This window comes from Telmatherina bonti, assembly GCF_933228915.1.
Source record: "Telmatherina bonti genome assembly, chromosome: 13".
Classification (NCBI taxonomy): Eukaryota; Metazoa; Chordata; class Actinopteri; order Atheriniformes; family Telmatherinidae; genus Telmatherina; species Telmatherina bonti.
The window spans coordinates 36830584-36858131 of NC_136611.1; positions in this window are offsets into that span (position 1 = coordinate 36830584).

Below are 27548 nucleotides of genomic sequence, written 5' to 3' on the forward strand. Positions count from 1 at the left end.
TATGTACCCAGACAGTATCCAGTCAGGATCCAGTCATTACCCAGTCAGTATCCAGTAAGTTTCCAGTCAGTATCCAGTAAGTACCCAGTCAGTATCCAGTCAGTATCCAGTCAGCATCCAGTCAGAACCCGGTCAGTATCCAGTCAGTACCCAGTCAGCAACCAGTCAGTATCCAGTAAGTATCCAGTCAGTATCCAGTCAGCATCCAGTCAGTATCCATTCAGTACCCAGTCAGTATCCAGTAAGTACCCAGTCAGTATCCAGTCAGTATCCAGTAAGTACCCAGTCAGTATCCACTCAGCATCCAGTCAGTACCCAGTCAGTACCCCGTCAGTATCCAGTCAGTACCCAGTCAGTATCCAGTCAGTATCCAGTAAGTACCCAGTCAGTACCCAGTCAGTATCCAGTAAGTATCCAGTCAGCATCCACTCAGCATCCAGTCAGTACCCATTCAGTACCCCGTCAGTATCCAGTCAGTATCCAGTCAGTATCCAGTCAGTATCCAGTAAGTACCCAGTCAGTACCCAGTCAGTATCCAGTAAGTATCCAGTCAGCATCCAGTCAGTATCCAGTCAGTATCCAGTCAGTATCCAGTCAGTACCCAGTCAGTATGCAGTCAGTATCCAGTCAGTATCCAGTCAGTACCCAGTCAGTATCCAGTCAGTATCCAGTAAGTACCCAGTGAGTATCCAGTCAGTATCCAGTCAGTACCCAGTCAGTATCAAGTCAGTACCCAGTCAGTACCCAGTCAGTACCCAGTCAGTATCCAGTCAGTATCCAGTAAGTACCCAGTCAGTATCCAGTCAGTATCCAGTCTGTATCCAGTAAGTACCCAGTCAGTATCCACTCAGCATCCAGTCAGTACCCAGTCAGTATCCAGTCAGTACCCAGTCAGTATCCAGTCAGTATCCAGTAAGTACCCAGTCAGTACCCAGTCAGTACCCAGTCAGTATCCAGTCAGTATCCAGTAAGTACCCAGTCAGTATCCAGTCAGTATCCAGTCTGTATCCAGTAAGTACCCAGTAAGTATCAAGTCAGTATCCAGTCAGTATCCAGTGAGTACCCAGTCAGTATCCAGTAAGTACCCAGTCAGCAACCAGTCAGTATCCAGTCAGTACCCAGTCAGCATCCAGTCAGTACCGAGTCAGTATTGAGTAAGTACAGAGTCAGTACCCAGTCAGTACCCAGTCAGTATCCACTAAGTACACAGTCAGTACCCAGTCAGTACCCAGTCAGTATCCAGTAAGTACCCAATCAGTACCCAGTCAGTACCCAGTCAGTATCCAGTAAGTACCCAGTCAGTACCCAGTAAGTATCCAGTAAGTACCCAGTCAGTACCCAGTCAGTACCCAGTCAGCAACCAGTCAGTATCCAGTAAGTATCCAGTCAGTATCCAGTCAGCATCCAGTCAGTACCCAGTCAGTACCCAGTCAGTATCCAGTAAGAACCCAGTCAGTATACAGTAAGTACCCAGTCAGTATCCAGTAAGTATCCAGTAAGTACCCAGTCAGTATCCACTCAGCATCCAGTCAGTACCCAGTCAGTACCCAGTCAGTATCCAGTATGTACCCAGACAGTATCCAGTCAGGATCCAGTCAGTACCCAGTCATTACCCAGTCAGTATCCAGTAGGTTTCCAGTCAGTATCCAGTAAGTACCCAGTCAGTACCCAGTCAGTACCCAGTAAGCAACCAGTCAGTAACCAGTAAGTATCCAGTCAGTATCCAGTCAGCATCCAGTCAGTATCCAGTAAGTATCCAGTCAGTATCCAGTCAGTATCAAGTCCGTACCCAGTCAGTACCCAGTCAGTACCCAGTCAGTATCCAGTCAGTATCCAGTAATTACCCAGTGAGTATCCAGTCAGTATCCAGTCAGTACCCAGTCAGTATCAAGTCTGTACCCAGTCAGTACCCAGTCAGTACCCAGTCAGTATCCAGTCAGTATCCAGTAAGTACTCAGTCAGTATCCAGTCAGGATCCAGTCTGTATCCAGTAAGTACCCAGTCAGTATCCACTCAGCATCCAGTCAGTACCCAGTCAGTATCCAGTCAGTACCCAGTCAGTATCCAGTCAGTATCCAGTAAGTACCCAGTCAGTACCCAGTCAGTACCCAGTCAGTATCCAGTCAGTATCCAGTATGTACCCAGTCAGTATCCAGTCAGTATCCAGTCTGTATCCAGTAAGTACCCAGTAAGTATCAAGTCAGTATCCAGTCAGTATCCAGTGAGTACCCAGTCAGTATCCAGTAAGTACCCAGTCAGCAACCAGTCAGTATCCAGTCAGTACCCAGTCAGCATCCAGTCAGTACCGAGTCAGTATTGAGTAAGGACAGAGTCAGTACCCAGTCAGTATCTAGTAAGTACCCAGTCAGTACCCAGTCAGTACCCAGTCAGTATCCAGTAAGTACCCAATCAGTACCCAGTCAGTACCCAGTCAGTATCCAGTAAGTACCCAGTCAGTACCCAGTAAGTATCCAGTAAGTACCCAGTTAGTACCCAGTCAGTACCCAGTCAGCAACCAGTCAGTATCCAGTAAGTATCCAGTCAGTATCCAGTCAGCATCCAGTCAGTACCCAGTCAGTACCCAGTCAGTATCCAGTAAGTACCCAGTCAGTATACAGTAAGTACCCAGTCAGTATCCAGTAAGTATCCAGTAAGTACCCAGTCAGTATCCACTCAGCATCCAGTCAGTACCCAGTCAGTACCCAGTCACTATCCAGTATGTACCCAGACAGTATCCAGTCAGGATCCAGTCAGTACCCAGTCATTACCCAGTCAGTATCCAGTAAGTTTCCAGTCAGTATCCAGTAAGTACCCAGTCAGTACCCAGTCAGTACCCAGTAAGCAACCAGTCAGTAACCAGTAAGTATCCAGTCAGTATCCAGTCAGCATCCAGTCAGTATCCAGTAAGTACCCAGTCAGTATCCAGTCAGTATCCAGTCAGTATCCAGTCAGCATCCAGTAAGTACCCAGTCAGTATCCAGTCAGTATCCAGTCAGTATCCAGTCAGCATCCAGTAAGTATCCAGTCAGTATCCAGTAAGTACCCAGTCAGTATCCAGTCAGTATCCAGTAAGTACCCAGTCAGTATCCAGTCAGTATCCAGTCAGTATCCAGTAAGCATCCTGTAAGTACCCAGTCAGTATCCAGTAAGTGCCCAGTCATCAACCAGTCAGTATCCAGTCAGTACCCAGTCAGTATCCAGTCAGTATCCAGTCAGTATCCAGTAAGTACCCAGTCAGTATCCAGTAAGTACCCAGTCAGTATCCAGTCAGTACCCAGTCAGTATCCAGTAAGTACCCAGTCAGTACCCAGTCAGTACCCAGTCAGCAACCAGTCAGTAACCAGTAAGTATCCAGTCAGTATCCAGTCAGCATCCAGTCAGTATCCAGTCAGTACCCAGTCAGTATCCAGTCAGTATCCAGTCAGTATCCAGTCAGCATCCAGTAAGTACCCAGTCAGTATCCAGTAAGTACCCAGTCAGCAACCAGTCAGCATCCAGTCAGTACCCAGTCAGTACCCAGTCAGTATCCAGTAAGTACCCAGTCAGTATACAGTAAGTACCCAGTCAGTATACAGTAAGTACCCAGTCAATATCCAGTCAGTATCCAGTAAGTTCCCAGTCGGTATCCACTCAGCATCCAGACAGTACCCAGTCAGTACCCAGTCAGTATCCAGTATGTACCCAGACAGTATCCAGTCAGGATCCAGTCAGTACCCAGTCAGTACCCAGTCAGTATCCAGTAAGTTTCCAGTCAGTATCCAGTAAGTACCCAGTCAGTATCCAGTCAGTATCCAGTCAGCATCCAGTCAGAACCCGGTCAGTACCCAGTCCGTACCCAGTCAGCAACCAGTCAGTAACCAGTAAGTATCCAGTCAGTATCCAGTCGGCATCCAGTCAGTATCCAGTCAGTATCCAGTCAGTATCCAGTCAGCATCCAGTAAGTACCCAGTCAGTATCCAGTCAGTATCCAGTCAGTATCCAGTCAGCATCCAGTAAGTACCCAGTAAGTATCCAGTAAGTACCCAGTCAGTATCCAGTCAGTATCCAGTCAGTATCCAGTAAGTTTCCAGTCAGTATCCAGTAAGTACCCAGTCAGTATCCAGTCAGTATCCAGTCAGCATCCAGTCAGTATCCAGTCAGTATCCAGTCAGTATCCAGTAAGTACTCAGTCAGCATCCAGTCAGTATCCAGTCAGTACCCAGTCAGTGTCCAGTCAGTATCCAGTCAGTATCCAGTCAGTATCCAGTAAGTACCCAGTCAGTATCCAGTCAGTACACAGTCAGCAACCAGTCAGTATCCAGTAAGTACCCACTCAGTATCCAGTAAGTACCCAGTCAGCATCCAGTCAGAACCCGGTCAGTACCCAGTCAGTATCCAGTAAGTACCCAGTCGGTACCCAGTCAGTACCCAGTCAGAAACCAGTCAGTATCCAGTAAGTATCCAGTAAGTATCCAGTCAGGATCCTGTCAGGATCCAGTCAGCATCCAGTAAGTACCCAGTCAGTATCCAGTAAGTACCCAGTCAGTACCCAGTCAGTATCCAGTCAGTATCCAGTAAGTACCCAGTCAGTATCCACTCAGCATCCAGACAGTACCCAGTCAGTATCCAGTATGTACCCAGACAGTATCCAGTCAGGATCCAGTCAGTACCCAGTCAGTATCCAGTCAGTATCCAGTCAGGATCCAGTCAGCATCCAGTAAGTACCCAGTCAGTTTCCAGTAAGTACCCAGTCAATATCCAGCCAGTATCCATTCAGTATCCAGTAAGTACCCAGTCAGTATCCAGTCAGCATCCAGTAAGTACCCAGTCAGTATCCAGTAAGTACCCAGTCAGCAACCAGTCAGTATCCAGTCAGTACCCAGTCAGTATCCAGTCAGTATCCAGTCAGTATCCAGTAAGTACCCAGTTAGCATCCACTCAGTATCCAGTCAGTACCCAGTCAGTATCCAGTCAGTATCCGGTCAGTATCCAGTAAGTATCCAGTCAGTATCCAGTCAGTATCCAGTCAGTATCCAGTCAGCATCCAGTAAGTACCCAGTCAGTATCCAGTAAGTACCCAGTCAGCAACCAGTCAGTATCCAGTAAGTACCCACTCAGTATCCAGTAAGTACCCAGTCAGCATCCAGTCAGAACCCGGTCAGTACCCAGTCAGTATCCAGTAAGTACCCAGTCAGTACCCAGTCAGTACCCAGTCAGAAACCAGTCAGTATCCAGTAAGTATCCAGTCAGTATCCAGTCAGGATCCTGTCAGTATCCAGTCAGCATCCAGTAAGTCCCCAGTCAGTACCCAGTCAGTACCCAGTCAGTATCCTGTCAGTATCCAGTCAGTATCCAGTCAGCATCCAGTAAGTACCCAGTCAGTACCCAGTCAGCAACCAGTCAGTAACCAGTAAGTATCCAGTCAGTATCCAGTCAGCATCCACTCAGTATCCAGTAAGTACCCAGTCAGTATCCAGTCAGTATCCAGTCAGTATCCAGTCAGTATCCAGTCAGAACCCGGTCAGTACCCAGTCAGTATCCAGTAAGTACCCAGTCAGCAAACCAGTCAGTATCCAGTAAGTATCCAGTCAGTATCCAGTCAGCATCCAGTCAGTATCCAGTCAGTACCCAGTCAGTATCCAGTAAGTACCCAGTCAGTATCCAGTCAGTATCCAGTAAGTACCCAGTCAGTATCCACTCAGCATCCAGTCAGTACCCAGTCAGTATCCAGTCAGTATCCAGTCAGTATCCAGTAAGTATCCAGTCAGTATCCAGTCAGTATCCAGTCAGCATCCAGTAAGTATCCAGTAAGTACCCAGTCAGTATCCAGTAAGTACCCAGTCAGCATCCAGTAAGTACCCAGTCAGTATCCAGTAAGTATCCAGTAAGTACCCAGTCAGTATCCAGTCAGTATCCAGTCTGTATCCAGTCAGTACCCAGTCAGTATCCACTCAGCATCCAGTCAGTACCCAGTCAGTATCCAGTCAGTACCTAGTCAGTATCCAGTCAGTATCCAGTAAGTACTCAGTCAGTACCCAGTCAGTACCCAGTCAGTACCCAGTCAGTATCCAGTCAGTATCCAGTAAGTACCCAGTCAGTATCCAGTCAGTATCCAGTCTGTATCCAGTAAGTACCCAGTAAGTATCAAGTCAGTATCCAGTCAGTATCCAGTGAGTACCCAGTCAGTATCCAGTAAGTACCCAGTCAGCAACCAGTCAGTATCCAGTCAGTACCCAGTCAGCATCCAGTCAGTACCGAGTCAGTATTGAGTAAGTACAGAGTCAATACCCAGTCAGTACCCAGTCAGTATCCAGTAAGTACACAGTCAGTACCCAGTCAGTACCCAGTCAGTATCCAGTAAGTACCCAATCAGTACCCAGTCAGTACCCAGTCAGTATCCAGTAAGTACCCAGTCAGTACCCAGTAAGTATCCAGTAAGTACCCAGTCAGTACCCAGTCAGCAACCAGTCAGTATCCAGTAAGTATCCAGTCAGTATCCAGTCAGCATCCAGTCAGTACCCAGTCAGTACCCAGTCAGTATCCAGTAAGTACCCAGTCAGTATCCAGTAAGTACCCAGTCAGTATCCAGTCAGCATCCAGTCAGTACCCAGTCAGTACCCAGTCAGTATCCAGTATGTACCCAGACAGTATCCAGTCAGGATCCAGTCAGTACCTAGTCATTACCCAGTCAGTATCCAGTAAGTTTCCAGTCAGTATCCAGTAAGTACCCAGTCAGTATCCACTCAGCATCCAGTCAGTACCCAGTCAGTATCCAGTCAGTACCCAGTCAGTATCCAGTCAGTATCCAGTAAGTACCCAGTCAGTACCCAGTCAGTACCCAGTCAGTATCCAGTCAGTATCCAGTAAGTACCCAGTCAGTATCCAGTCAGTATCCAGTCTGTATCCAGTAAGTACCCAGTAAGTATCAAGTCAGCATCCAGTCAATACCCAGTCAGTACCCAGTCAGTATCCAGTAAGTACACAGTCAGTACCCAGTCAGTACCCAGTAAGTATCCAGTAAGTACCCAATCAGTACCCAGTCAGTACCCATTCAGTATCCAGTAAGTACCCAGTCAGTACCCAGTAAGTATCCAGTAAGTACCCAGTCAGTACCCAGTCAGTACCCAGTCAGCGACCAGTCAGTATCCAGTAAGTATCCAGTCAGTATCCAGTCAGCATCCAGTCAGTACCCAGTCAGTACCCAGTCAGTATCCAGTAAGTACCCAGTCAGTGTACAGTAAGTACCCAGTCAGTATCCAGTCAGTATCCAGTAAGTACCCAGTCAGTATCCAGTCAGTATCCAGTCAGTACCCAGTCAGTATCCAGTCAGTATCCAGTCTGTATCCAGTAAGTACCCAGTAAGTATCAAGTCAGTATCCAGTCAGTATCCAGTGAGTACCCAGTCAGTATCCAGTAAGTACCCAGTCAGCAACCAGTCAGTATCCAGTCAGTACCCAGTCAGCATCCAGTCAGTACCGAGTAAGTACAGAGTCAATACCCAGTCAGTACCCAGTCATTATCCAGTAAGTACACAGTCAGTACCCAGTCAGTACCCAGTCAGTATCCAGTAAGTACCCAATCAGTACCCAGTCAGTACCCAGTCAGTATCCAGTAAGTACCCAGTCAGTACCCAGTAAGTATCCAGTAAGTACCCAGTCAGTACCCAGTCAGTACCCAGTCAGCAACCAGTCAGTATCCAGTAAGTATCCAGTCAGTATCCAGTCAGCATCCAGTCAGTACCCAGTCAGTACCCAGTCAGTATCCAGTAAGTACCCAGTCAGTATACAGTAAGTACCCAGTCAGTATCCAGTCAGTATCCAGTAAGTACCCAGTCAGTATCCAGTCAGCATCCAGTCAGTACCCAGTCAGTACCCAGTCAGTATCCAGTATGTACCCAGACAGTATCCAGTCAGGATCCAGTCAGTACCCAGTCATTACCCAGTCAGTATCCAGTAAGTTTCCAGTCAGTATCCAGTCAGTACCCAGTCAGTATCCAGTCAGTATCCAGTCAGTACCCAGTCAGTATCCAGTCAGTTTCCAGTAAGTACCCAGTGAGTATCCAGTCAGTATCCAGTCAGTACCCAGTCAGTATCAAGTCAGTACCCAGTCAGTACCCAGTCAGTACCCAGTCAGTATCCAGTCAGTATCCAGTAAGTACCCAGTCAGTATCCAGTCAGTATCCAGTAAGTACCCAGTCAGTATCCACTCAGCATCCAGTCAGTACCCAGTCAGTATCCAGTCAGTACCCAGTCAGTATCCAGTCAGTATCCAGTAAGTACCCAATCAGTACCCAGTCAGTACCCAGTCAGTATCCAGTAAGTACCCAGTCAGTACCCAGTAAGTATCCAGTAAGTACCCAGTCAGTACCCAGTCAGTACCCAGTCAGCAACCAGTCAGTATCCAGTAAGTACCCAGTCAGTATCTACTCAGCATCCAGTCAGTACCCAGTCAGTACCCAGTCAGTATCCAGTATGTACCCAGACAGTATCCAGTCAGGATCCAGTCAGTACCCAGTCATTACCCAGTCAGTATCCAGTAAGTTTCCAGTCAGTATCCAGTAAGTACCCAGTCAGTATCCAGTCAGTATCCAGTCAGCATCCAGTCAGAACCCGGTCAGTACCCAGTCAGTACCCAGTAAGCAACCAGTCAGTAACCAGTAAGTATCCAGTCAGTATCCAGTGAGTACCCAGTCAGTATCCAGTCAGTATCCAGTCAGTATCCAGTCAGTATCCAGTAAGTACCCAGTCAGTATCCAGTCAGTATCCAGTAACTATCCAGTAAGTACCCAGTCAATATCCAGTTAGTACCCAGTCAGTATCCAGTAAGTATCCAGTCAGCATCCAGTCAGTATCCAGTCAGTATCCAGTCAGTATCCAGTCAGTACCCAGTCAGTATCCAGTCAGTATCCAGTCAGTATCCAGTCAGTACCCAGTCAGTATCCAGTCAGTATCCAGTAAGTACCCAGTGAGTATCCAGTCAGTATCCAGTCAGTACCCAGTCAGTATCAAGTCAGTACCCAGTGAGTACCCAGTCAGTATCCAGTCAGTATCCAGTAAGTATCCAGTAAGTACCCAGTCAGTATCCAGTCAGTATCCAGTCTGTATCCAGTCAGTACCCAGTCAGTATCCACTCAGCATCCAGTCAGTACCCAGTCAGTATCCAGTCAGTACCTAGTCAGTATCCAGTCAGTATCCAGTAAGTACTCAGTCAGTACCCAGTCAGTACCCAGTCAGTACCCAGTCAGTACCCAGTCAGTACCCAGTCAGTATCCAGTCAGTATCCAGTAAGTACCCAGTCAGTATCCAGTCAGTATCCAGTCTGTATCCAGTAAGTACCCAGTAAGTATCAAGTCAGTATCCAGTCAGTATCCAGTGAGTACCCAGTCAGTATCCAGTAAGTACCCAGTCAGCAACCAGTCAGTATCCAGTCAGTACCCAGTCAGCATCCAGTCAGTACCGAGTCAGTATTGAGTAAGTACAGAGTCAATACCCAGTCAGTACCCAGTCAGTATCCAGTAAGTACACAGTCAGTACCCAGTCAGTACCCAGTCAGGATCCAGTAAGTACCCAATAAGTACCCAGTCAGTACCCAGTCAGTATCCAGTAAGTACCCAGTCAGTACCCAGTAAGTATCCAGTAAGTACCCAGTCAGTACCCAGTCAGTACCCAGTCAGCAACCAGTCAGTATCCAGTAAGTATCCAGTCAGTATCCAGTCAGCATCCAGTCAGTACCCAGTCAGTACCCAGTCAGTATCCAGTAAGTACCCAGTCAGTATCCAGTAAGTACCCAGTCAGTATCCAGTCAGCATCCAGTCAGTACCCAGTCAGTACCCAGTCAGTATCCAGTATGTACCCAGACAGTATCCAGTCAGGATCCAGTCAGTACCTAGTCATTACCCAGTCAGTATCCAGTAAGTTTCCAGTCAGTATCCAGTAAGTACCCAGTCAGTATCCACTCAGCATCCAGTCAGTACCCAGTCAGTATCCAGTCAGTACCCAGTCAGTATCCAGTCAGTATCCAGTAAGTACCCAGTCAGTACCCAGTCAGTACCCAGTCAGTATCCAGTCAGTATCCAGTAAGTACCCAGTCAGTATCCAGTCAGTATCCAGTCTGTATCCAGTAAGTACCCAGTAAGTATCAAGTCAGCATCCAGTCAATACCCAGTCAGTACCCAGTCAGTATCCAGTAAGTACACAGTCAGTACCCAGTCAGTACCCAGTAAGTATCCAGTAAGTACCCAATCAGTACCCAGTCAGTACCCATTCAGTATCCAGTAAGTACCCAGTCAGTACCCAGTAAGTATCCAGTAAGTACCCAGTCAGTACCCAGTCAGTACCCAGTCAGCGACCAGTCAGTATCCAGTAAGTATCCAGTCAGTATCCAGTCAGCATCCAGTCAGTACCCAGTCAGTACCCAGTCAGTATCCAGTAAGTACCCAGTCAGTGTACAGTAAGTACCCAGTCAGTATCCAGTCAGTATCCAGTAAGTACCCAGTCAGTATCCAGTCAGCATCCAGTCAGTACCCAGTCAGTACCCAGTCAGTATCCAGTATGTACCCAGACAGTATCCAGTCAGGATCCAGTCAGTACCCAGTCATTACCCAGTCAGTATCCAGTAAGTTTCCAGTCAGTATCCAGTCAGTATCCAGTCAGCATCCAGTCAGAACCCGGTCAGTATCCAGTCAGTACCCAGTCAGTATCCAGTAAGTACCCAGTCAGTATCCAGTAAGTACCCACTCAGTATCCAGTAAGTACCCATCAGTATCCAGTAAGTATCCAGTCAGCATCCAGTCAGTATCCAGTCAGAACCCGGTCAGTACCCAGTCAGTATCCAGTCAGTACCCAGTCAGCAACCAGTCAGTATCCAGTAAGTATCCAGTCAGTATCCAGTCAGCATCCAGTCAGTATCCATTCAGTACCCAGTCAGTATCCAGTAAGTACCCAGTCAGTATCCAATCAGTATCCAGTAAGTACCCAGTCAGTATCCACTCAGCATCCAGTCAGTACCCAGTCAGTACCCCGTCAGTATCCAGTCAGTACCCAGTCAGTATCCAGTCAGTATCCAGTAAGTACCCAGTCAGTACCCAGTCAGTATCCAGTAAGTATCCAGTCAGCATCCACTCAGCATCCAGTCAGTACCCATTCAGTACCCCGTCAGTATCCAGTCAGTATCCAGTCAGTATCCAGTAAGTACCCAGTCAGTACCCAGTCAGTATCCAGTAAGTATCCAGTCAGCATCCAGTCAGTATCCAGTCAGTATCCAGTCAGTATCCAGTAAGTACCCAGTCAGTATCCAGTCAGCATCCAGTCAGTACCCAGTCAGTATCCAGTCAGTGTCCAGTAAGTACCCAGTGAGTATCCAGTCAGTATCCAGTCAGTACCCAGTCAGTATCAAGTCAGTACCCAGTCAGTACCCAGTCAGTACCCAGTCAGTATCCAGTCAGTATCCAGTCAGTATCCAATAAGTACCCAGTCAGTATCCAGTCAGTATCCAGTAAGTACCCAGTCAGTATCCACTCAGCATCCAGTCAGTACCCAGTCAGTATCCAGTCAGTACCCAGTCAGTATCCAGTCAGTATCCAGTAAGTACCCAGTCAGTACCCAGTCAGTACCCAGTCAGTATCCAGTAAGTACCCAGTCAGTATCCAGTCAGTATCCAGTCTGTATCCAGTAAGTACCCAGTAAGTATCAAGTCAGTGTCCAGTCAGTATCCAGTGAGTACCCAGTCAGTATCCAGTAAGTACCCAGTCAGCAACCAGTCAGTATCCAGTCAGTACCCAGTCAGTACCCAGTCAGTATCCACTAAGTACACAGTCAGTACCCAGTCAGTACCCAGTCAGTATCCAGTAAGTACCCAATCAGTACCCAGTCAGTACCCAGTCAGTATCCAGTAAGTACCCAGTCAGTACCCAGTAAGTATCCAGTAAGTACCCAGTCAGTACCCAGTCAGTACCCAGTCAACAACCAGTCAGTATCCAGTAAGTATCCAGTTAGTATCCAGTCAGCATCCAGTCAGTACCCAGTCAATACCCAGTCAGTATCCAGTAAGTACCCAGTCAGTATACAGTAAGTACCCAGTCAGTATCCAGTCAGTATCCAGTAAGTACCCAGTCAGTATCCACTCAGCATCCAGTCAGTACCCAGTCAGTACCCAGTCAGTATCCAGTATGTACCCAGACAGTATCCAGTCAGGATCCAGTCAGTACCCAGTCATTACCCAGTCAGTATCCAGTAAGTTTCCAGTCAGTATCCAGTAAGTACCCAGTCAGTATCCAGTCAGTATCCAGTCAGCATCCAGTCAGAACCCGGTCAGTACCCAGTCAGTACCCAGTAAGCAACCAGTCAGTAACCAGTAAGTATCCAGTCAGTATCCAGTCAGCATCCAGTCAGTATCCAGTCAGTACCCAGTCCGTATCCAGTCAGTATCCAGTCAGTATCCAGTCAGCATCCAGTAAGTACCCAGTCAGTATCCAGTCAGTATCCAGTCAGTATCCAGTCAGCATCCAGTAAGTATCCAGTCAGTATCCAGTAAGTACCCAGTCAGTATCCAGTCAGTATCCAGTCAGTATCCAGTCAGTATCCAGTAAGTACCCAGTCAGTATCCAGTCAGTATCCAGTCAGTATCCAGTAACTATCCAGTAAGTACCCAGTCAATATCCAGTTAGTACCCAGTCAGTATCCAGTAAGTATCCAGTCAGCATCCAGTCAGTATCCAGTCAGTATCCAGTCAGTATCCAGTCAGTACCCAGTCAGTATCCAGTCAGTATCCAGTCAGTATCCAGTCAGTACCCAGTCAGTATCCAGTCAGTATCCAGTAAGTACCCAGTGAGTATCCAGTCAGTATCCAGTCAGTACCCAGTCAGTATCAAGTCAGTACCCAGTCAGTACCCAGTCAGTATCCAGTCAGTATCCAGTAAGTACCCAGTCAGTATCCAGTCAGTATCCAGTCTGTATCCAGTAAGTACCCAGTCAGTATCCACTCAGCATCCAGTCAGTACCCAGTCAGTATCCAGTCAGTACCCAGTCAGTATCCAGTCAGTATCCAGTAAGTACCCAGTCAGAACCAAGTCATTACCCAGTCAGTACCCAGTCAGTATCCAGTCAGTATCCAGTAAGTACCCAGTCAGTATCCAGTCAGTATCCAGTCTGTATCCAGTAAGTACCCAGTAAGTATCAAGTCAGTATCCAGTCAGTATCCAGTGAGTACCCAGTCAGTATCCAGTAAGTACCCAGTCAGCAACCAGTCAGTATCCAGTCAGTACCCAGTCAGCATCCAGTCAGTACCGAGTCAGTATTGAGTAAGTACAGAGTCAATACCCAGTCAGTACCCAGTCAGTATCCAGTAAGTACACAGTCAGTACCCAGTCAGTACCCAGTCAGTATCCAGTAAGTACCCAATCAGTACCCAGTCAGTACCAAGTCAGTATCCAGTAAGTACCCAGTCAGTACCCAGTAAGTTTCCAGTAAGTACCCAGTCAGTACCCAGTCAGTACCCAGTCAGCAACCAGTCAGTATCCAGTAAGTATCCAGTCAGTATCCAGTCAGCATCCAGTCAGTACCCAGTCAGTACCCAGTCAGTATCTAGTAAGTACCCAGTCAGTATACAGTAAGTACCCAGTCAGTATCCAGTCAGTATCCAGTAAGTACTCAGTCAGTATCCAGTCAGCATCCAGTCAGTACCCAGTCAGTACCCAGTCAGTATCCAGTATGTACCCAGACAGTATCCAGTCAGGATCCAGTCAGTACCTAGTCATTACCCAGTCAGTATCCAGTAAGTTTCCAGTCAGTATCCAGTCAGTATCCAGTAAGCATCCAGTAAGTACCCAGTCAGTATCCAGTAAGTACCCAGTCAGTACCCAGTCAGTATCCAGTAAGTATCCAGTCAGCAACCAGTCAGTATCCAGTCAGTATCCAGTCAGTATCCAGTCAGTATCCAGTCAGTATCCAGTCAGTATCCAGTCAGTACCCAGTCAGTACCCAGTCAGTATCAAGTCAGTACCCAGTCAGTACCCAGTCAGTATCCAGTCAGTATCCAATCAGTATCCAGTAAGTACCCAGTCAGTATCCAGTCAGTATCCAGTCTGTATCCAGTAAGTACCCAGTCAGTATCCACTCAGCATCCAGTCAGTACCCAGTCAGTATCCAGTCAGTACCCAGTCAGTATCCAGTCAGTATCCAGTAAGTACCCAGTCAGTACCCAGTCAGTACCCAGTCAGTACCCAGTCAGTATCCAGTCAGTATCCAGTAAGTACCCAGTCAGTATCCAGTCAGTATCCAGTCTGTATCCAGTAAGTACCCAGTAAGTATCAAGTCAGTATCCAGTCAGTATCCAGTGAGTACCCAGTCAGTATCCAGTAAGTACCCAGTCAGCAACCAGTCAGTACCCAGTCAGTACCCAGTCAGCATCCAGTCAGTACCGAGTCAGTATTGAGTAAGTACAGAGTCAGTACCCAGTCAGTACCCAGTCAGTATCCAGTAAGTATCCAGTCAGTACCCAGTCAGTACCCAGTCAGTATCCAGTAAGTACCCAATCAGTACCCAGTCAGTACCCAGTCAGTATCCAGTAAGTACCCAGTCAGTACCCAGTAAGTATCCAGTAAGTACCCAGTCAGTTCCCAGTCAGTACCCAGTCAGCAACCAGTCAGTATCCAGTAAGTATCCAGTCAGTATCCAGTCAGCATCCAGTCAGTACCCAGTCAGTACCCAGTCAGTATCCAGTAAGTACCCAGTCAGTATACAGTAAGTACCCAGTCAGTATCCAGTCAGTATCCAGTAAGTACCCAGTCAGTATCCACTCAGCATCCAGTCAGTACCCAGTCAGTACCCAGTCAGTATCCAGTATGTACCCAGACAGTATCCAGTCAGGATCCAGTCAGTACCCAGTCATTACCCAGTCAGTATCCAGTAAGTTTCCAGTCAGTATCCAGTAAGTACCCAGTCAGTATCCAGTCAGTATCCAGTCAGCATCCAGTCAGAACCCGGTCAGTATCCAGTCAGTACCCAGTCAGCAACCAGTCAGTATCCAGTAAGTACCCAGTCAGTACCCAGTCAGTATCCAGTAAGTATCCAGTCAGCATCCACTCAGCATCCAGTCAGTACCCATTCAGTACCCCGTCAGTATCCAGTCAGTATCCAGTCAGTATCCAGTCAGTATCCAGTAAGTACCCAGTCAGTACCCAGTCAGTATCCAGTCAGCATCCAGTTAGTATCCAGTCAGTATCCAGTCAGTATCCAGTCAGTACCCAGTCAGTATGCAGTCAGTATCCAGTCAGTATCCAGTCAGTACCCAGTCAGTATCCAGTCAGTATCCAGTAAGTACCCAGTGAGTATCCAGTCAGTATCCAGTCAGTACCCAGTCAGTATCAAGTCAGTATCCAGTCAGTACCCAGTCAGTATCCAGTCAGTATCCAGTAAGTACCCAGTGAGTATCCAGTCAGTATCCAGTCAGTACCCAGTCAGTATCAAGTCAGTACCCAGTCAGTACCCAGTCAGTATCCAGTCAGTATCCAGTAAGTACCCAGTCAGTATCCAGTCAGTATCCAGTCTGTATCCAGTAAGTACCCAGTCAGTATCCACTCAGCATCCAGTCAGTACCCAGTCAGTATCCAGTCAGTACCCAGTCAGTATCCAGTCAGTATCCAGTAAGTACCCAGTCAGAACCAAGTCATTACCCAGTCAGTACCCAGTCAGTATCCAGTCAGTATCCAGTAAGTACCCAGTCAGTATCCAGTCAGTATCCAGTCTGTATCCAGTAAGTACCCAGTAAGTATCAAGTCAGTATCCAGTCAGTATCCAGTGAGTACCCAGTCAGTATCCAGTAAGTACCCAGTCAGCAACCAGTCAGTATCCAGTCAGTACCCAGTCAGCATCCAGTCAGTACCGAGTCAGTATTGAGTAAGTACAGAGTCAATACCCAGTCAGTACCCAGTCAGTATAAAGTAAGTACACAGTCAGTACCCAGTCAGTACCCAGTCAGTATCCAGTAAGTACCCAATCAGTACCCAGTCAGTACCCAGTCAGTATCCAGTAAGTACCCAGTCAGTACCCAGTAAGTATCCAGTAAGTACCCAGTCAGTACCCAGTCAGTACCCAGTCAGCAACCAGTCAGTATCCAGTAAGTATCCAGTCAGTATCCAGTCAGCATCCAGTCAGTACCCAGTCAGTACCCAGTCAGTATCTAGTAAGTACCCAGTCAGTATACAGTAAGTACCCAGTCAGTATCCAGTCAGTATCCAGTAAGTACTCAGTCAGTATCCAGTCAGCATCCAGTCAGTACCCAGTCAGTACCCAGTCAGTATCCAGTATGTACCCAGACAGTATCCAGTCAGGATCCAGTCAGTACCTAGTCATTACCCAGTCAGTATCCAGTAAGTTTCCAGTCAGTATCCAGTAAGTACCCAGTCAGTATCCAGTCAGTATCCAGTCAGTACCCAGTCAGTATCAAGTCAGTACCCAGTCAGTACCCAGTCAGTATCCAGTCAGTATCCAGTCAGTATCCAGTAAGTACCCAGTCAGTATCCAGTCAGTATCCAGTCTGTATCCAGTAAGTACCCAGTCAGTATCCACTCAGCATCCAGTCAGTACCCAGTCAGTATCCAGTCAGTACCCAGTCAGTATCCAGTCAGTATCCAGTAAGTACCCAGTCAGTATCCAGTCAGTATCCAGTCTGTATCCAGTAAGTACCCATTAAGTATCAAGTCAGTATCCAGTCAGTATCCAGTGAGTACCCAGTCAGTATCCAGTAAGTACCCATTCAGCAACCAGTCAGTATCCAGTCAGTACCCAGTCAGCATCCAGTCAGTACCGAGTCAGTATTGAGTAAGTACAGAGTCAATACCCAGTCAGTACCCAGTCAGTATCCAGTAAGTACACAGTCAGTACCCAGTCAGTACCCAGTCAGTATCCAGTAAGTACCCAATCAGTACCCAGTCAGTACCCAGTCAGTATCCAGTAAGTACCCAGTCAGTACCCAGTAAGTATCCAGTAAGTACCCAGTCAGTACCCAGTCAGTACCCAGTCAGCAACCAGTCAGTATCCAGTAAGTATCCAGTCAGTATCCAGTCAGCATCCAGTCAGTACCCAGTCAGTACCCAGTCAGTATCCAGTAAGTACCCAGTCAGTATACAGTAAGTACCCAGTCAGTATCCAGTCAGTATCCAGTAAGTACCCAGTCAGTATCCAGTCAGCATCCAGTCAGTACCCAGTCAGTACGCAGTCAGTATCCAGTATGTACCCAGACAGTATCCAGTCAGGATCCAGTCAGTACCTAGTCATTACCCAGTCAGTATCCAGTAAGTTTCCAGTCAGTATCCAGTCAGTATCCAGTAAGCATCCAGTAAGTACCCAATCAGTATCCAGTAAGTACCCAGTCAGTACCCAGTCAGTATCCAGTAAGTATCCAGTCAGCAACCAGTCAGTATCCAGTCAGTATCCAGTCAGTATCCAGTCAGTACCCAGACAGTATCCAGTCAGTATCCAGTCAGTATCCAGTCAGTACCCAGTCAGTACCCAGTCAGTATCAAGTCAGTACCCAGTCAGTACCCAGTCAGTATCCAGTCAGTATCCAGTCAGTATCCAGTAAGTACCCAGTCAGTATCCAGTCAGTATCCAGTCTGTATCCAGTAAGTACCCAGTCAGTATCCACTCAGCATCCAGTCAGTACCCAGTCAGTATCCAGTCAGTACCCAGTCAGTATCCAGTCAGTACCCAGTCAGTATCCAGTCAGTATCCAGTAAGTACCCAGTCAGTACCCAGTCAGTACCCAGTCAGTACCCAGTCAGTATCCAGTAAGTACCCAGTCAGTATCCAGTCAGTATCCAGTCTGTATCCAGTAAGTACCCAGTAAGTATCAAGTCAGTATCCAGTCAGTATCCAGTGAGTACCCAGTCAGTATCCAGTAAGTACCCAGTCAGCAACCAGTCAGTATCCAGTCAGTACCCAGTCAGCATCCAGTCAGTACCGAGTCAGTATTGAGTAAGTACAGAGTCAGTACCCAGTCAGTACCCAGTCAGTATCCAGTAAGTATCCAGTCAGTACCCAGTCAGTACCCAGTCAGTATCCAGTAAGTACCCAATCAGTACCCAGTCAGTACCCAGTCAGTATCCAGTAAGTACCCAGTCAGTACCCAGTAAGTATCCAGTAAGTACCCAGTCAGTACCCAGTCAGTACCCAGTCAGCAACCAGTCAGTATCCAGTAAGTATCCAGTCAGTATCCAGTCAGCATCCAGTCAGCACCCAGTCAGTACCCAGTCAGTATCCAGTAAGTACCCAGTCAGTATACAGTAAGTACCCAGTCAGTATCCAGTCAGTATCCAGTAAGTACCCAGTCAGTATCCACTCAGCATCCAGTCAGTACCCAGTCAGTACCCAGTCAGTATCCAGTATGTACCCAGACAGTATCCAGTCAGGATCCAGTCAGTACCCAGTCATTACCCAGTCAGTATCCAGTAAGTTTCCAGTCAGTATCCAGTAAGTACCCAGTCAGTATCCAGTCAGTATCCAGTCAGCATCCAGTCAGAACCCGGTCAGTATCCAGTCAGTACCCAGTCAGCAACCAGTCAGTATCCAGTAAGTATCCAGTCAGTATCCAGTCAGCATCCAGTCAGTACCCAGTCAGTACCCAGTCAGTATCCAGTAAGTACCCAGTCAGTATACAGTAAGTACCCAGTCAGTATCCAGTCAGTATCCAGTAAGTACCCAGTCAGTATCCACTCAGCATCCAGTCAGTACCCAGTCAGTACCCAGTCAGTATCCAGTATGTACCCAGACAGTATCCAGTCAGGATCCAGTCAGTACCCAGTCATTACCCAGTCAGTATCCAGTAAGTTTCCAGTCAGTATCCAGTAAGTACCCAGTCAGTATCCAGTCAGTATCCAGTCAGCATCCAGTCAGAACCCGGTCAGTATCCAGTCAGTACCCAGTCAGCAACCAGTCAGTATCCAGTAAGTATCCAGTCAGTATCCAGTCAGCATCCAGTCAGTATCCATTCAGTACCCAGTCAGTATCCAGTAAGTACCCAGTCAGTATGCAGTCAGTATCCAGTAAGTACCCAGTCAGTATCCACTCAGCATCCAGTCAGTACCCAGTCAGTACCCCGTCAGTATCCAGTCAGTACCCAGTCAGTATCCAGTCAGTATCCAGTAAGTACCCAGTCAGTACCCAGTCAGTATCCAGTAAGTATCCAGTCAGCATCCACTCAGCATCCAGTCAGTACCCATTCAGTACCCCGTCAGTATCCAGTCAGTATCCAGTCAGTATCCAGTCAGTATCCAGTAAGTACCCAGTCAGTACCCAGTCAGTATCCAGTAAGTATCCAGTCAGCATCCAGTCAGTATCCAGTCAGTATCCAGTCAGTATCCAGTCAGTACCCAGTCAGTATGCAGTCAGTATCCAGTCAGTATCCAGTCAGTACCCAGTCAGTATCCAGTCAGTATCCAGTAAGTACCCAGTGAGTATCCAGTCAGTATCCAGTCAGTACCCAGTCAGTATCAAGTCAGTATCCAGTCAGTACCCAGTCAGTATCCAGTCAGTATCCAGTAAGTACCCAGTGAGTATCCAGTCAGTATCCAGTCAGTACCCAGTCAGTATCAAGTCAGTACCCAGTCATTACCCAGTCAGTATCCAGTCAGTATCCAGTAAGTACCCAGTCAGTATCCAGTCAGTATCCAGTCTGTATCCAGTAAGTACCCAGTCAGTATCCACTCAGCATCCAGTCAGTACCCAGTCAGTATCCAGTCAGTACCCAGTCAGTATCCAGTCAGTATCCAGTAAGTACCCAGTCAGAACCAAGTCATTACCCAGTCAGTACCCAGTCAGTATCCAGTCAGTATCCAGTAAGTACCCAGTCAGTATCCAGTCAGTATCCAGTCTGTATCCAGTAAGTACCCAGTAAGTATCAAGTCAGTATCCAGTCAGTATCCAGTGAGTACCCAGTCAGTATCCAGTAAGTACCCAGTCAGCAACCAGTCAGTATCCAGTCAGTACCCAGTCAGCATCCAGTCAGTACCGAGTCAGTATTGAGTAAGTACAGAGTCAATACCCAGTCAGTACCCAGTCAGTATAAAGTAAGTACACAATCAGTACCCAGTCAGTACCCAGTCAGTATCCAGTAAGTACCCAGTCAGTACCCAGTAAGTATCCAGTAAGTACCCAGTCAGTATCCAGTCTGTATCCAGTAAGTACCCAGTCAGTATCCACTCAGCATCCAGTCAGTACCCAGTCAGTATCCAGTCAGTACCCAGTCAGTATCCAGTCAGTATCCAGTAAGTACCCAGTCAGAACCAAGTCATTACCCAGTCAGTACCCAGTCAGTATCCAGTCAGTATCCAGTAAGTACCCAGTCAGTATCCAGTCAGTATCCAGTCTGTATCCAGTAAGTACCCAGTAAGTATCAAGTCAGTATCCAGTCAGTATCCAGTGAGTACCCAGTCAGTATCCAGTAAGTACCCAGTCAGCAACCAGTCAGTATCCAGTCAGTACCCAGTCAGCATCCAGTCAGTACCGAGTCAGTATTGAGTAAGTACAGAGTCAATACCCAGTCAGTACCCAGTCAGTATAAAGTAAGTACACAATCAGTACCCAGTCAGTACCCAGTCAGTATCCAGTAAGTACCCAGTCAGTACCCAGTAAGTATCCAGTAAGTACCCAGTCAGTACCCAGTCAGTACCCAGTCAGCAACCAGTCAGTATCCAGTAAGTATCCAGTCAGTATCCAGTCAGCATCCAGTCAGTACCCAGTCAGTACCCAGTCAGTATCTAGTAAGTACCCAGTCAGTATACAGTAAGTACCCAGTCAGTATCCAGTCAGTATCCAGTAAGTACTCAGTCAGTATCCAGTCAGCATCCAGTCAGTACCCAGTCAGTACCCAGTCAGTATCCAGTATGTACCCAGACAGTATCCAGTCAGGATCCAGTCAGTACCTAGTCATTACCCAGTCAGTATCCAGTAAGTTTCCAGTCAGTATCCAGTAAGTACCCAGTCAGTATCCAGTCAGTATCCAGTCAGTACCCAGTCAGTATCAAGTCAGTACCCAGTCAGTACCCAGTCAGTATCCAGTCAGTATCCAGTCAGTATCCAGTAAGTACCCAGTCAGTATCCAGTCAGTATCCAGTCTGTATCCAGTAAGTACCCAGTCAGTATCCACTCAGCATCCAGTCAGTACCCAGTCAGTATCCAGTCAGTACCCAGTCAGTATCCAGTCAGTATCCAGTAAGTACCCAGTCAGTATCCAGTCAGTATCCAGTCTGTATCCAGTAAGTACCCATTAAGTATCAAGTCAGTATCCAGTCAGTATCCAGTGAGTACCCAGTCAGTATCCAGTAAGTACCCATTCAGCAACCAGTCAGTATCCAGTCAGTACCCAGTCAGCATCCAGTCAGTACCGAGTCAGTATTGAGTAAGTACAGAGTCAATACCCAGTCAGTACCCAGTCAGTATCCAGTAAGTACACAGTCAGTACCCAGTCAGTACCCAGTCAGTATCCAGTAAGTACCCAATCAGTACCCAGTCAGTACCCAGTCAGTATCCAGTAAGTACCCAGTCAGTACCCAGTAAGTATCCAGTAAGTACCCAGTCAGTACCCAGTCAGTACCCAGTCAGCAACCAGTCAGTATCCAGTAAGTATCCAGTCAGTATCCAGTCAGCATCCAGTCAGTACCCAGTCAGTACCCAGTCAGTATCCAGTAAGTACCCAGTCAGTATACAGAAAGTACCCAGTCAGTATCCAGTCAGTATCCAGTAAGTACCCAGTCAGTATCCAGTCAGCATCCAGTCAGTACCCAGTCAGTACGCAGTCAGTATCCAGTATGTACCCAGACAGTATCCAGTCAGGATCCAGTCAGTACCTAGTCATTACCCAGTCAGTATCCAGTAAGTTTCCAGTCAGTATCCAGTCAGTATCCAGTAAGCATCCAGTAAGTACCCAATCAGTATCCAGTAAGTACCCAGTCAGTACCCAGTCAGTATCCAGTAAGTATCCAGTCAGCAACCAGTCAGTATCCAGTCAGTATCCAGTCAGTATCCAGTCAGTACCCAGTCAGTATCCAGTCAGTATCCAGTCAGTATCCAGTCAGTACCCAGTCAGTACCCAGTCAGTATCAAGTCAGTACCCAGTCAGTACCCAGTCAGTATCCAGTCAGTATCCAGTCAGTATCCAGTAAGTACCCAGTCAGTATCCAGTCAGTATCCAGTCTGTATCCAGTAAGTACCCAGTCAGTATCCACTCAGCATCCAGTCAGTACCCAGTCAGTATCCAGTCAGTACCCAGTCAGTATCCAGTCAGTACCCAGTCAGTATCCAGTCAGTATCCAGTAAGTACCCAGTCAGTACCCAGTCAGTACCCAGTCAGTACCCAGTCAGTATCCAGTCAGTATCCAGTAAGTACCCAGTCAGTATCCAGTCAGTATCCAGTCTGTATCCAGTAAGTACCCAGTAAGTATCAAGTCAGTATCCAGTCAGTATCCAGTGAGTACCCAGTCAGTATCCAGTAAGTACCCAGTCAGCAACCAGTCAGTATCCAGTCAGTACCCAGTCAGCATCCAGTCAGTACCGAGTCAGTATTGAGTAAGTACAGAGTCAGTACCCAGTCAGTACCCAGTCAGTATCCAGTAAGTATCCAGTCAGTACCCAGTCAGTACCCAGTCAGTATCCAGTAAGTACCCAATCAGTACCCAGTCAGTACCCAGTCAGTATCCAGTAAGTACCCAGTCAGTACCCAGTAAGTATCCAGTAAGTACCCAGTCAGTACCCAGTCAGTACCCAGTCAGCAACCAGTCAGTATCCAGTAAGTATCCAGTCAGTATCCAGTCAGCATCCAGTCAGTACCCAGTCAGTACCCAGTCAGTATCCAGTAAGTACCCAGTCAGTATACAGTAAGTACCCAGTCAGTATCCAGTCAGTATCCAGTAAGTACCCAGTCAGTATCCACTCAGTATCCAGTCAGTACCCAGTCAGTACCCAGTCAGTATCCAGTATGTACCCAGACAGTATCCAGTCAGGATCCAGTCAGTACCCAGTCATTACCCAGTCAGTATCCAGTAAGTTTCCAGTCAGTATCCAGTAAGTACCCAGTCAGTATCCAGTCAGTATCCAGTCAGCATCCAGTCAGAACCCGGTCAGTATCCAGTCAGTACCCAGTCAGCAACCAGTCAGTATCCAGTAAGTATCCAGTCAGTTTCCAGTCAGCATCCAGTCAGTATCCATTCAGTACCCAGTCAGTATCCAGTAAGTACCCAGTCAGTATCCAGTCAGTATCCAGTAAGTACCCAGTCAGTATCCACTCAGCATCCAGTCAGTACCCAGTCAGTACCCCGTCAGTATCCAGTCAGTACCCAGTCAGTATCCAGTCAGTATCCAGTAAGTACCCAGTCAGTACCCAGTCAGTATCCAGTAAGTATCCAGTCAGCATCCACTTAGCATCCAGTCAGTACCCATTCAGTACCCCGTCAGTATCCAGTCAGTATCCAGTCAGTATCCAGTCAGTATCCAGTAAGTACCCAGTCAGTACCCAGTCAGTATCCAGTAAGTATCCAGTCAGCATCCAGTCAGTATCCAGTCAGTATCCAGTCAGTATCCAGTCAGTACCCAGTCAGTATGCAGTCAGTATCCAGTCAGTATCCAGTCAGTACCCAGTCAGTATCCAGTCAGTATCCAGTAAGTACCCAGTGAGTATCCAGTCAGTATCCAGTCAGTACCCAGTCAGTATCAAGTCAGTACCCAGTCAGTACCCAGTCAGTACCCAGTCAGTATCCAGTCAGTATCCAGTAAGTACCCAGTCAGTATCCAGTCAGTATCCAGTCTGTATCCAGTAAGTACCCAGTCAGTATCCACTCAGCATCCAGTCAGTACCCAGTCAGTATCCAGTCAGTACCCAGTCAGTATCCAGTCAGTATCCAGTAAGTACCCAGTCAGTACCCAGTCAGTACCCAGTCAGTATCCAGTCAGTATCCAGTAAGTACCCAGTCAGTATCCAGTCAGTATCCAGTCTGTATCCAGTAAGTACCCAGTAAGTATCAAGTCAGTATCCAGTCAGTATCCAGTGAGTACCCAGTCAGTATCCAGTAAGTACCCAGTCAGCAACCAGTCAGTATCCAGTCAGTACCCAGTCAGCATCCAGTCAGTACCGAGTCAGTATTGAGTAAGTACAGAGTCAGTACCCAGTCAGTATCCACTAAGTACACAGTCAGTACCCAGTCAGTACCCAGTCAGTATCCAGTAAGTACCCAATCAGTACCCAGTCAGTATCCAGTCAGTATCCAGTCAGGACCCAGTCAGTACCCAGTAAGTATCCAGTAAGTACCCAGTCAGTACCCAGTCAGTACCCAGTCAGCAACCAGTCAGTATCCAGTAAGTATCCAGTCAGTATCCAGTCAGCATCCAGTCAGTACCCAGTCAGTACCCAGTCAGTATCCAGTAAGAACCCAGTCAGTATACAGTAAGTACCCAGTCAGTATCCAGTAAGTATCCAGTAAGTACCCAGTCAGTATCCACTCAGCATCCAGTCAGTACCCAGTCAGTACCCAGTCAGTATCCAGTATGTACCCAGACCGTATCCAGTCAGGATCCAGTCAGTACCCAGTCATTACCCAGTCAGTATCCAGTAGGTTTCCAGTCAGTATCCAGTAAGTACCCAGTCAGTACCCAGTCAGTACCCAGTAAGCAACCAGTCAGTAACCAGTAAGTATCCAGTCAGTATCCAGTCAGCATCCAGTCAGTATCCAGTAAGTATCCAGTCAGTATCCAGTCAGTATCAAGTCCGTACCCAGTCAGTACCCAGTCAGTACCCAGTCAGTATCCAGTCAGTATCCAGTAATTACCCAGTGAGTATCCAGTCAGTATCCAGTCAGTACCCAGTCAGTATCAAGTCTGTACCCAGTCAGTACCCAGTCAGTACCCAGTCAGTATCCAGTCAGTATCCAGTAAGTACTCAGTCAGTATCCAGTCAGGATCCAGTCTGTATCCAGTAAGTACCCAGTCAGTATCCACTCAGCATCCAGTCAGTACCCAGTCAGTATCCAGTCAGTACCCAGTCAGTATCCAGTCAGTATCCAGTAAGTACCCAGTCAGTACCCAGTCAGTACCCAGTCAGTATCCAGTCAGTATCCAGTATGTACCCAGTCAGTATCCAGTCAGTATCCAGTCTGTATCCAGTAAGTACCCAGTAAGTATCAAGTCAGTATCCAGTCAGTATCCAGTGAGTACCCAGTCAGTATCCAGTAAGTACCCAGTCAGCAACCAGTCAGTATCCAGTCAGTACCCAGTCAGCATCCAGTCAGTACCGAGTCAGTATTGAGTAAGGACAGAGTCAGTACCCAGTCAGTATCTAGTAAGTACCCAGTCAGTATCCAGTCAGTACCCAGTCAGTATCCAGTAAGTACCCAATCAGTACCCAGTCAGTACCCAGTCAGTATCCAGTAAGTACCCAGTCAGTACCCAGTAAGTATCCAGTAAGTACCCAGTTAGTGCCCAGTCAGTACCCAGTCAGCAACCAGTCAGTATCCAGTAAGTATCCAGTCAGTATCCAGTCAGCATCCAGTCAGTACCCAGTCAGTACCCAGTCAGTATCCAGTAAGTACCCAGTCAGTATACAGTAAGTACCCAGTCAGTATCCAGTAAGTATCCAGTAAGTACCCAGTCAGTATCCACTCAGCATCCAGTCAGTACCCAGTCAGTACCCAGTCAGTATCCAGTATGTACCCAGACAGTATCCAGTCAGGATCCAGTCAGTACCCAGTCATTACCCAGTCAGTATCCAGTAAGTTTCCAGTCAGTATCCAGTAAGTACCCAGTCAGTACCCAGTCAGTACCCAGTAAGCAACCAGTCAGTAACCAGTAAGTATCCAGTCAGTATCCAGTCAGCATCCAGTCAGTATCCAGTAAGTACCCAGTCAGTATCCAGTCAGTATCCAGTCAGTATCCAGTCAGCATCCAGTAAGTACCCAGTCAGTATCCAGTCAGTATCCAGTCAGTATCCAGTCAGCATCCAGTAAGTATCCAGTCAGTATCCAGTAAGTACCCAGTCAGTATCCAGTCAGTATCCAGTAAGTACCCAGTCAGTATCCAGTCAGTATCCAGTCAGTATCCAGTAAGCATCCAGTAAGTACCCAGTCAGTATCCAGTAAGTACCCAGTCAGTATACAGTAAGTACCCAGTCAGTATCCAGTCAGTATCCAGTAAGTACCCAGTCAGTATCCACTCAGCATCCAGTCAGTACCCAGTCAGTACCCAGTCAGTATCCAGTATGTACCCAGACAGTATCCAGTCAGGATCCAGTCAGTACCCAGTCATTACCCAGTCAGTATCCAGTAAGTTTCCAGTCAGTATCCAGTAAGTACCCAGTCAGTATCCAGTCAGTATCCAGTCAGCATCCAGTCAGAACCCGGTCAGTATCCAGTCAGTACCCAGTCAGCAACCAGTCAGTATCCAGTAAGTATCCAGTCAGTATCCAGTCAGCATCCAGTCAGTATCCATTCAGTACCCAGTCAGTATCCAGTAAGTACCCAGTCAGTATCCAGTCAGTATCCAGTAAGTACCCAGTCAGTATCCACTCAGCATCCAGTCAGTACCCAGTCAGTACCCCGTCAGTATCCAGTCAGTACCCAGTCAGTATCCAGTCAGTATCCAGTAAGTACCCAGTCAGTACCCAGTCAGTATCCAGTAAGTATCCAGTCAGCATCCACTCAGCATCCAGTCAGTACCCATTCAGTACCCCGTCAGTATCCAGTCAGTATCCAGTCAGTATCCAGTCAGTATCCAGTAAGTACCCAGTCAGTACCCAGTCAGTATCCAGTAAGTATCCAGTCAGCATCCAGTCAGTATCCAGTCAGTATCCAGTCAGTATCCAGTCAGTACCCAGTCAGTATGCAGTCAGTATCCAGTCAGTATCCAGTCAGTACCCAGTCAGTATCCAGTCAGTATCCAGTAAGTACCCAGTGAGTATCCAGTCAGTATCCAGTCAGTACCCAGTCAGTATCAAGTCAGTACCCAGTCAGTACCCAGTCAGTACCCAGTCAGTATCCAGTCAGTATCCAGTAAGTACCCAGTCAGTATCCAGTCAGTATCCAGTCTGTATCCAGTAAGTACCCAGTCAGTATCCACTCAGCATCCAGTCAGTACCCAGTCAGTATCCAGTCAGTACCCAGTCAGTATCCAGTCAGTATCCAGTAAGTACCCAGTCAGTACCCAGTCAGTACCCAGTCAGTATCCAGTCAGTATCCAGTAAGTACCCAGTCAGTATCCAGTCAGTATCCAGTCTGTATCCAGTAAGTACCCAGTAAGTATCAAGTCAGTATCCAGTCAGTATCCAGTGAGTACCCAGTCAGTATCCAGTAAGTACCCAGTCAGCAACCAGTCAGTATCCAGTCAGTACCCAGTCAGCATCCAGTCAGTACCGAGTCAGTATTGAGTAAGTACAGAGTCAGTACCCAGTCAGTACCCAGTCAGTATCCACTAAGTACACAGTCAGTACCCAGTCAGTACCCAGTCAGTATCCAGTAAGTACCCAATCAGTACCCAGTCAGTAGCCAGTCAGTATCCAGTAAGTACCCAGTCAGTACCCAGTAAGTATCCAGTAAG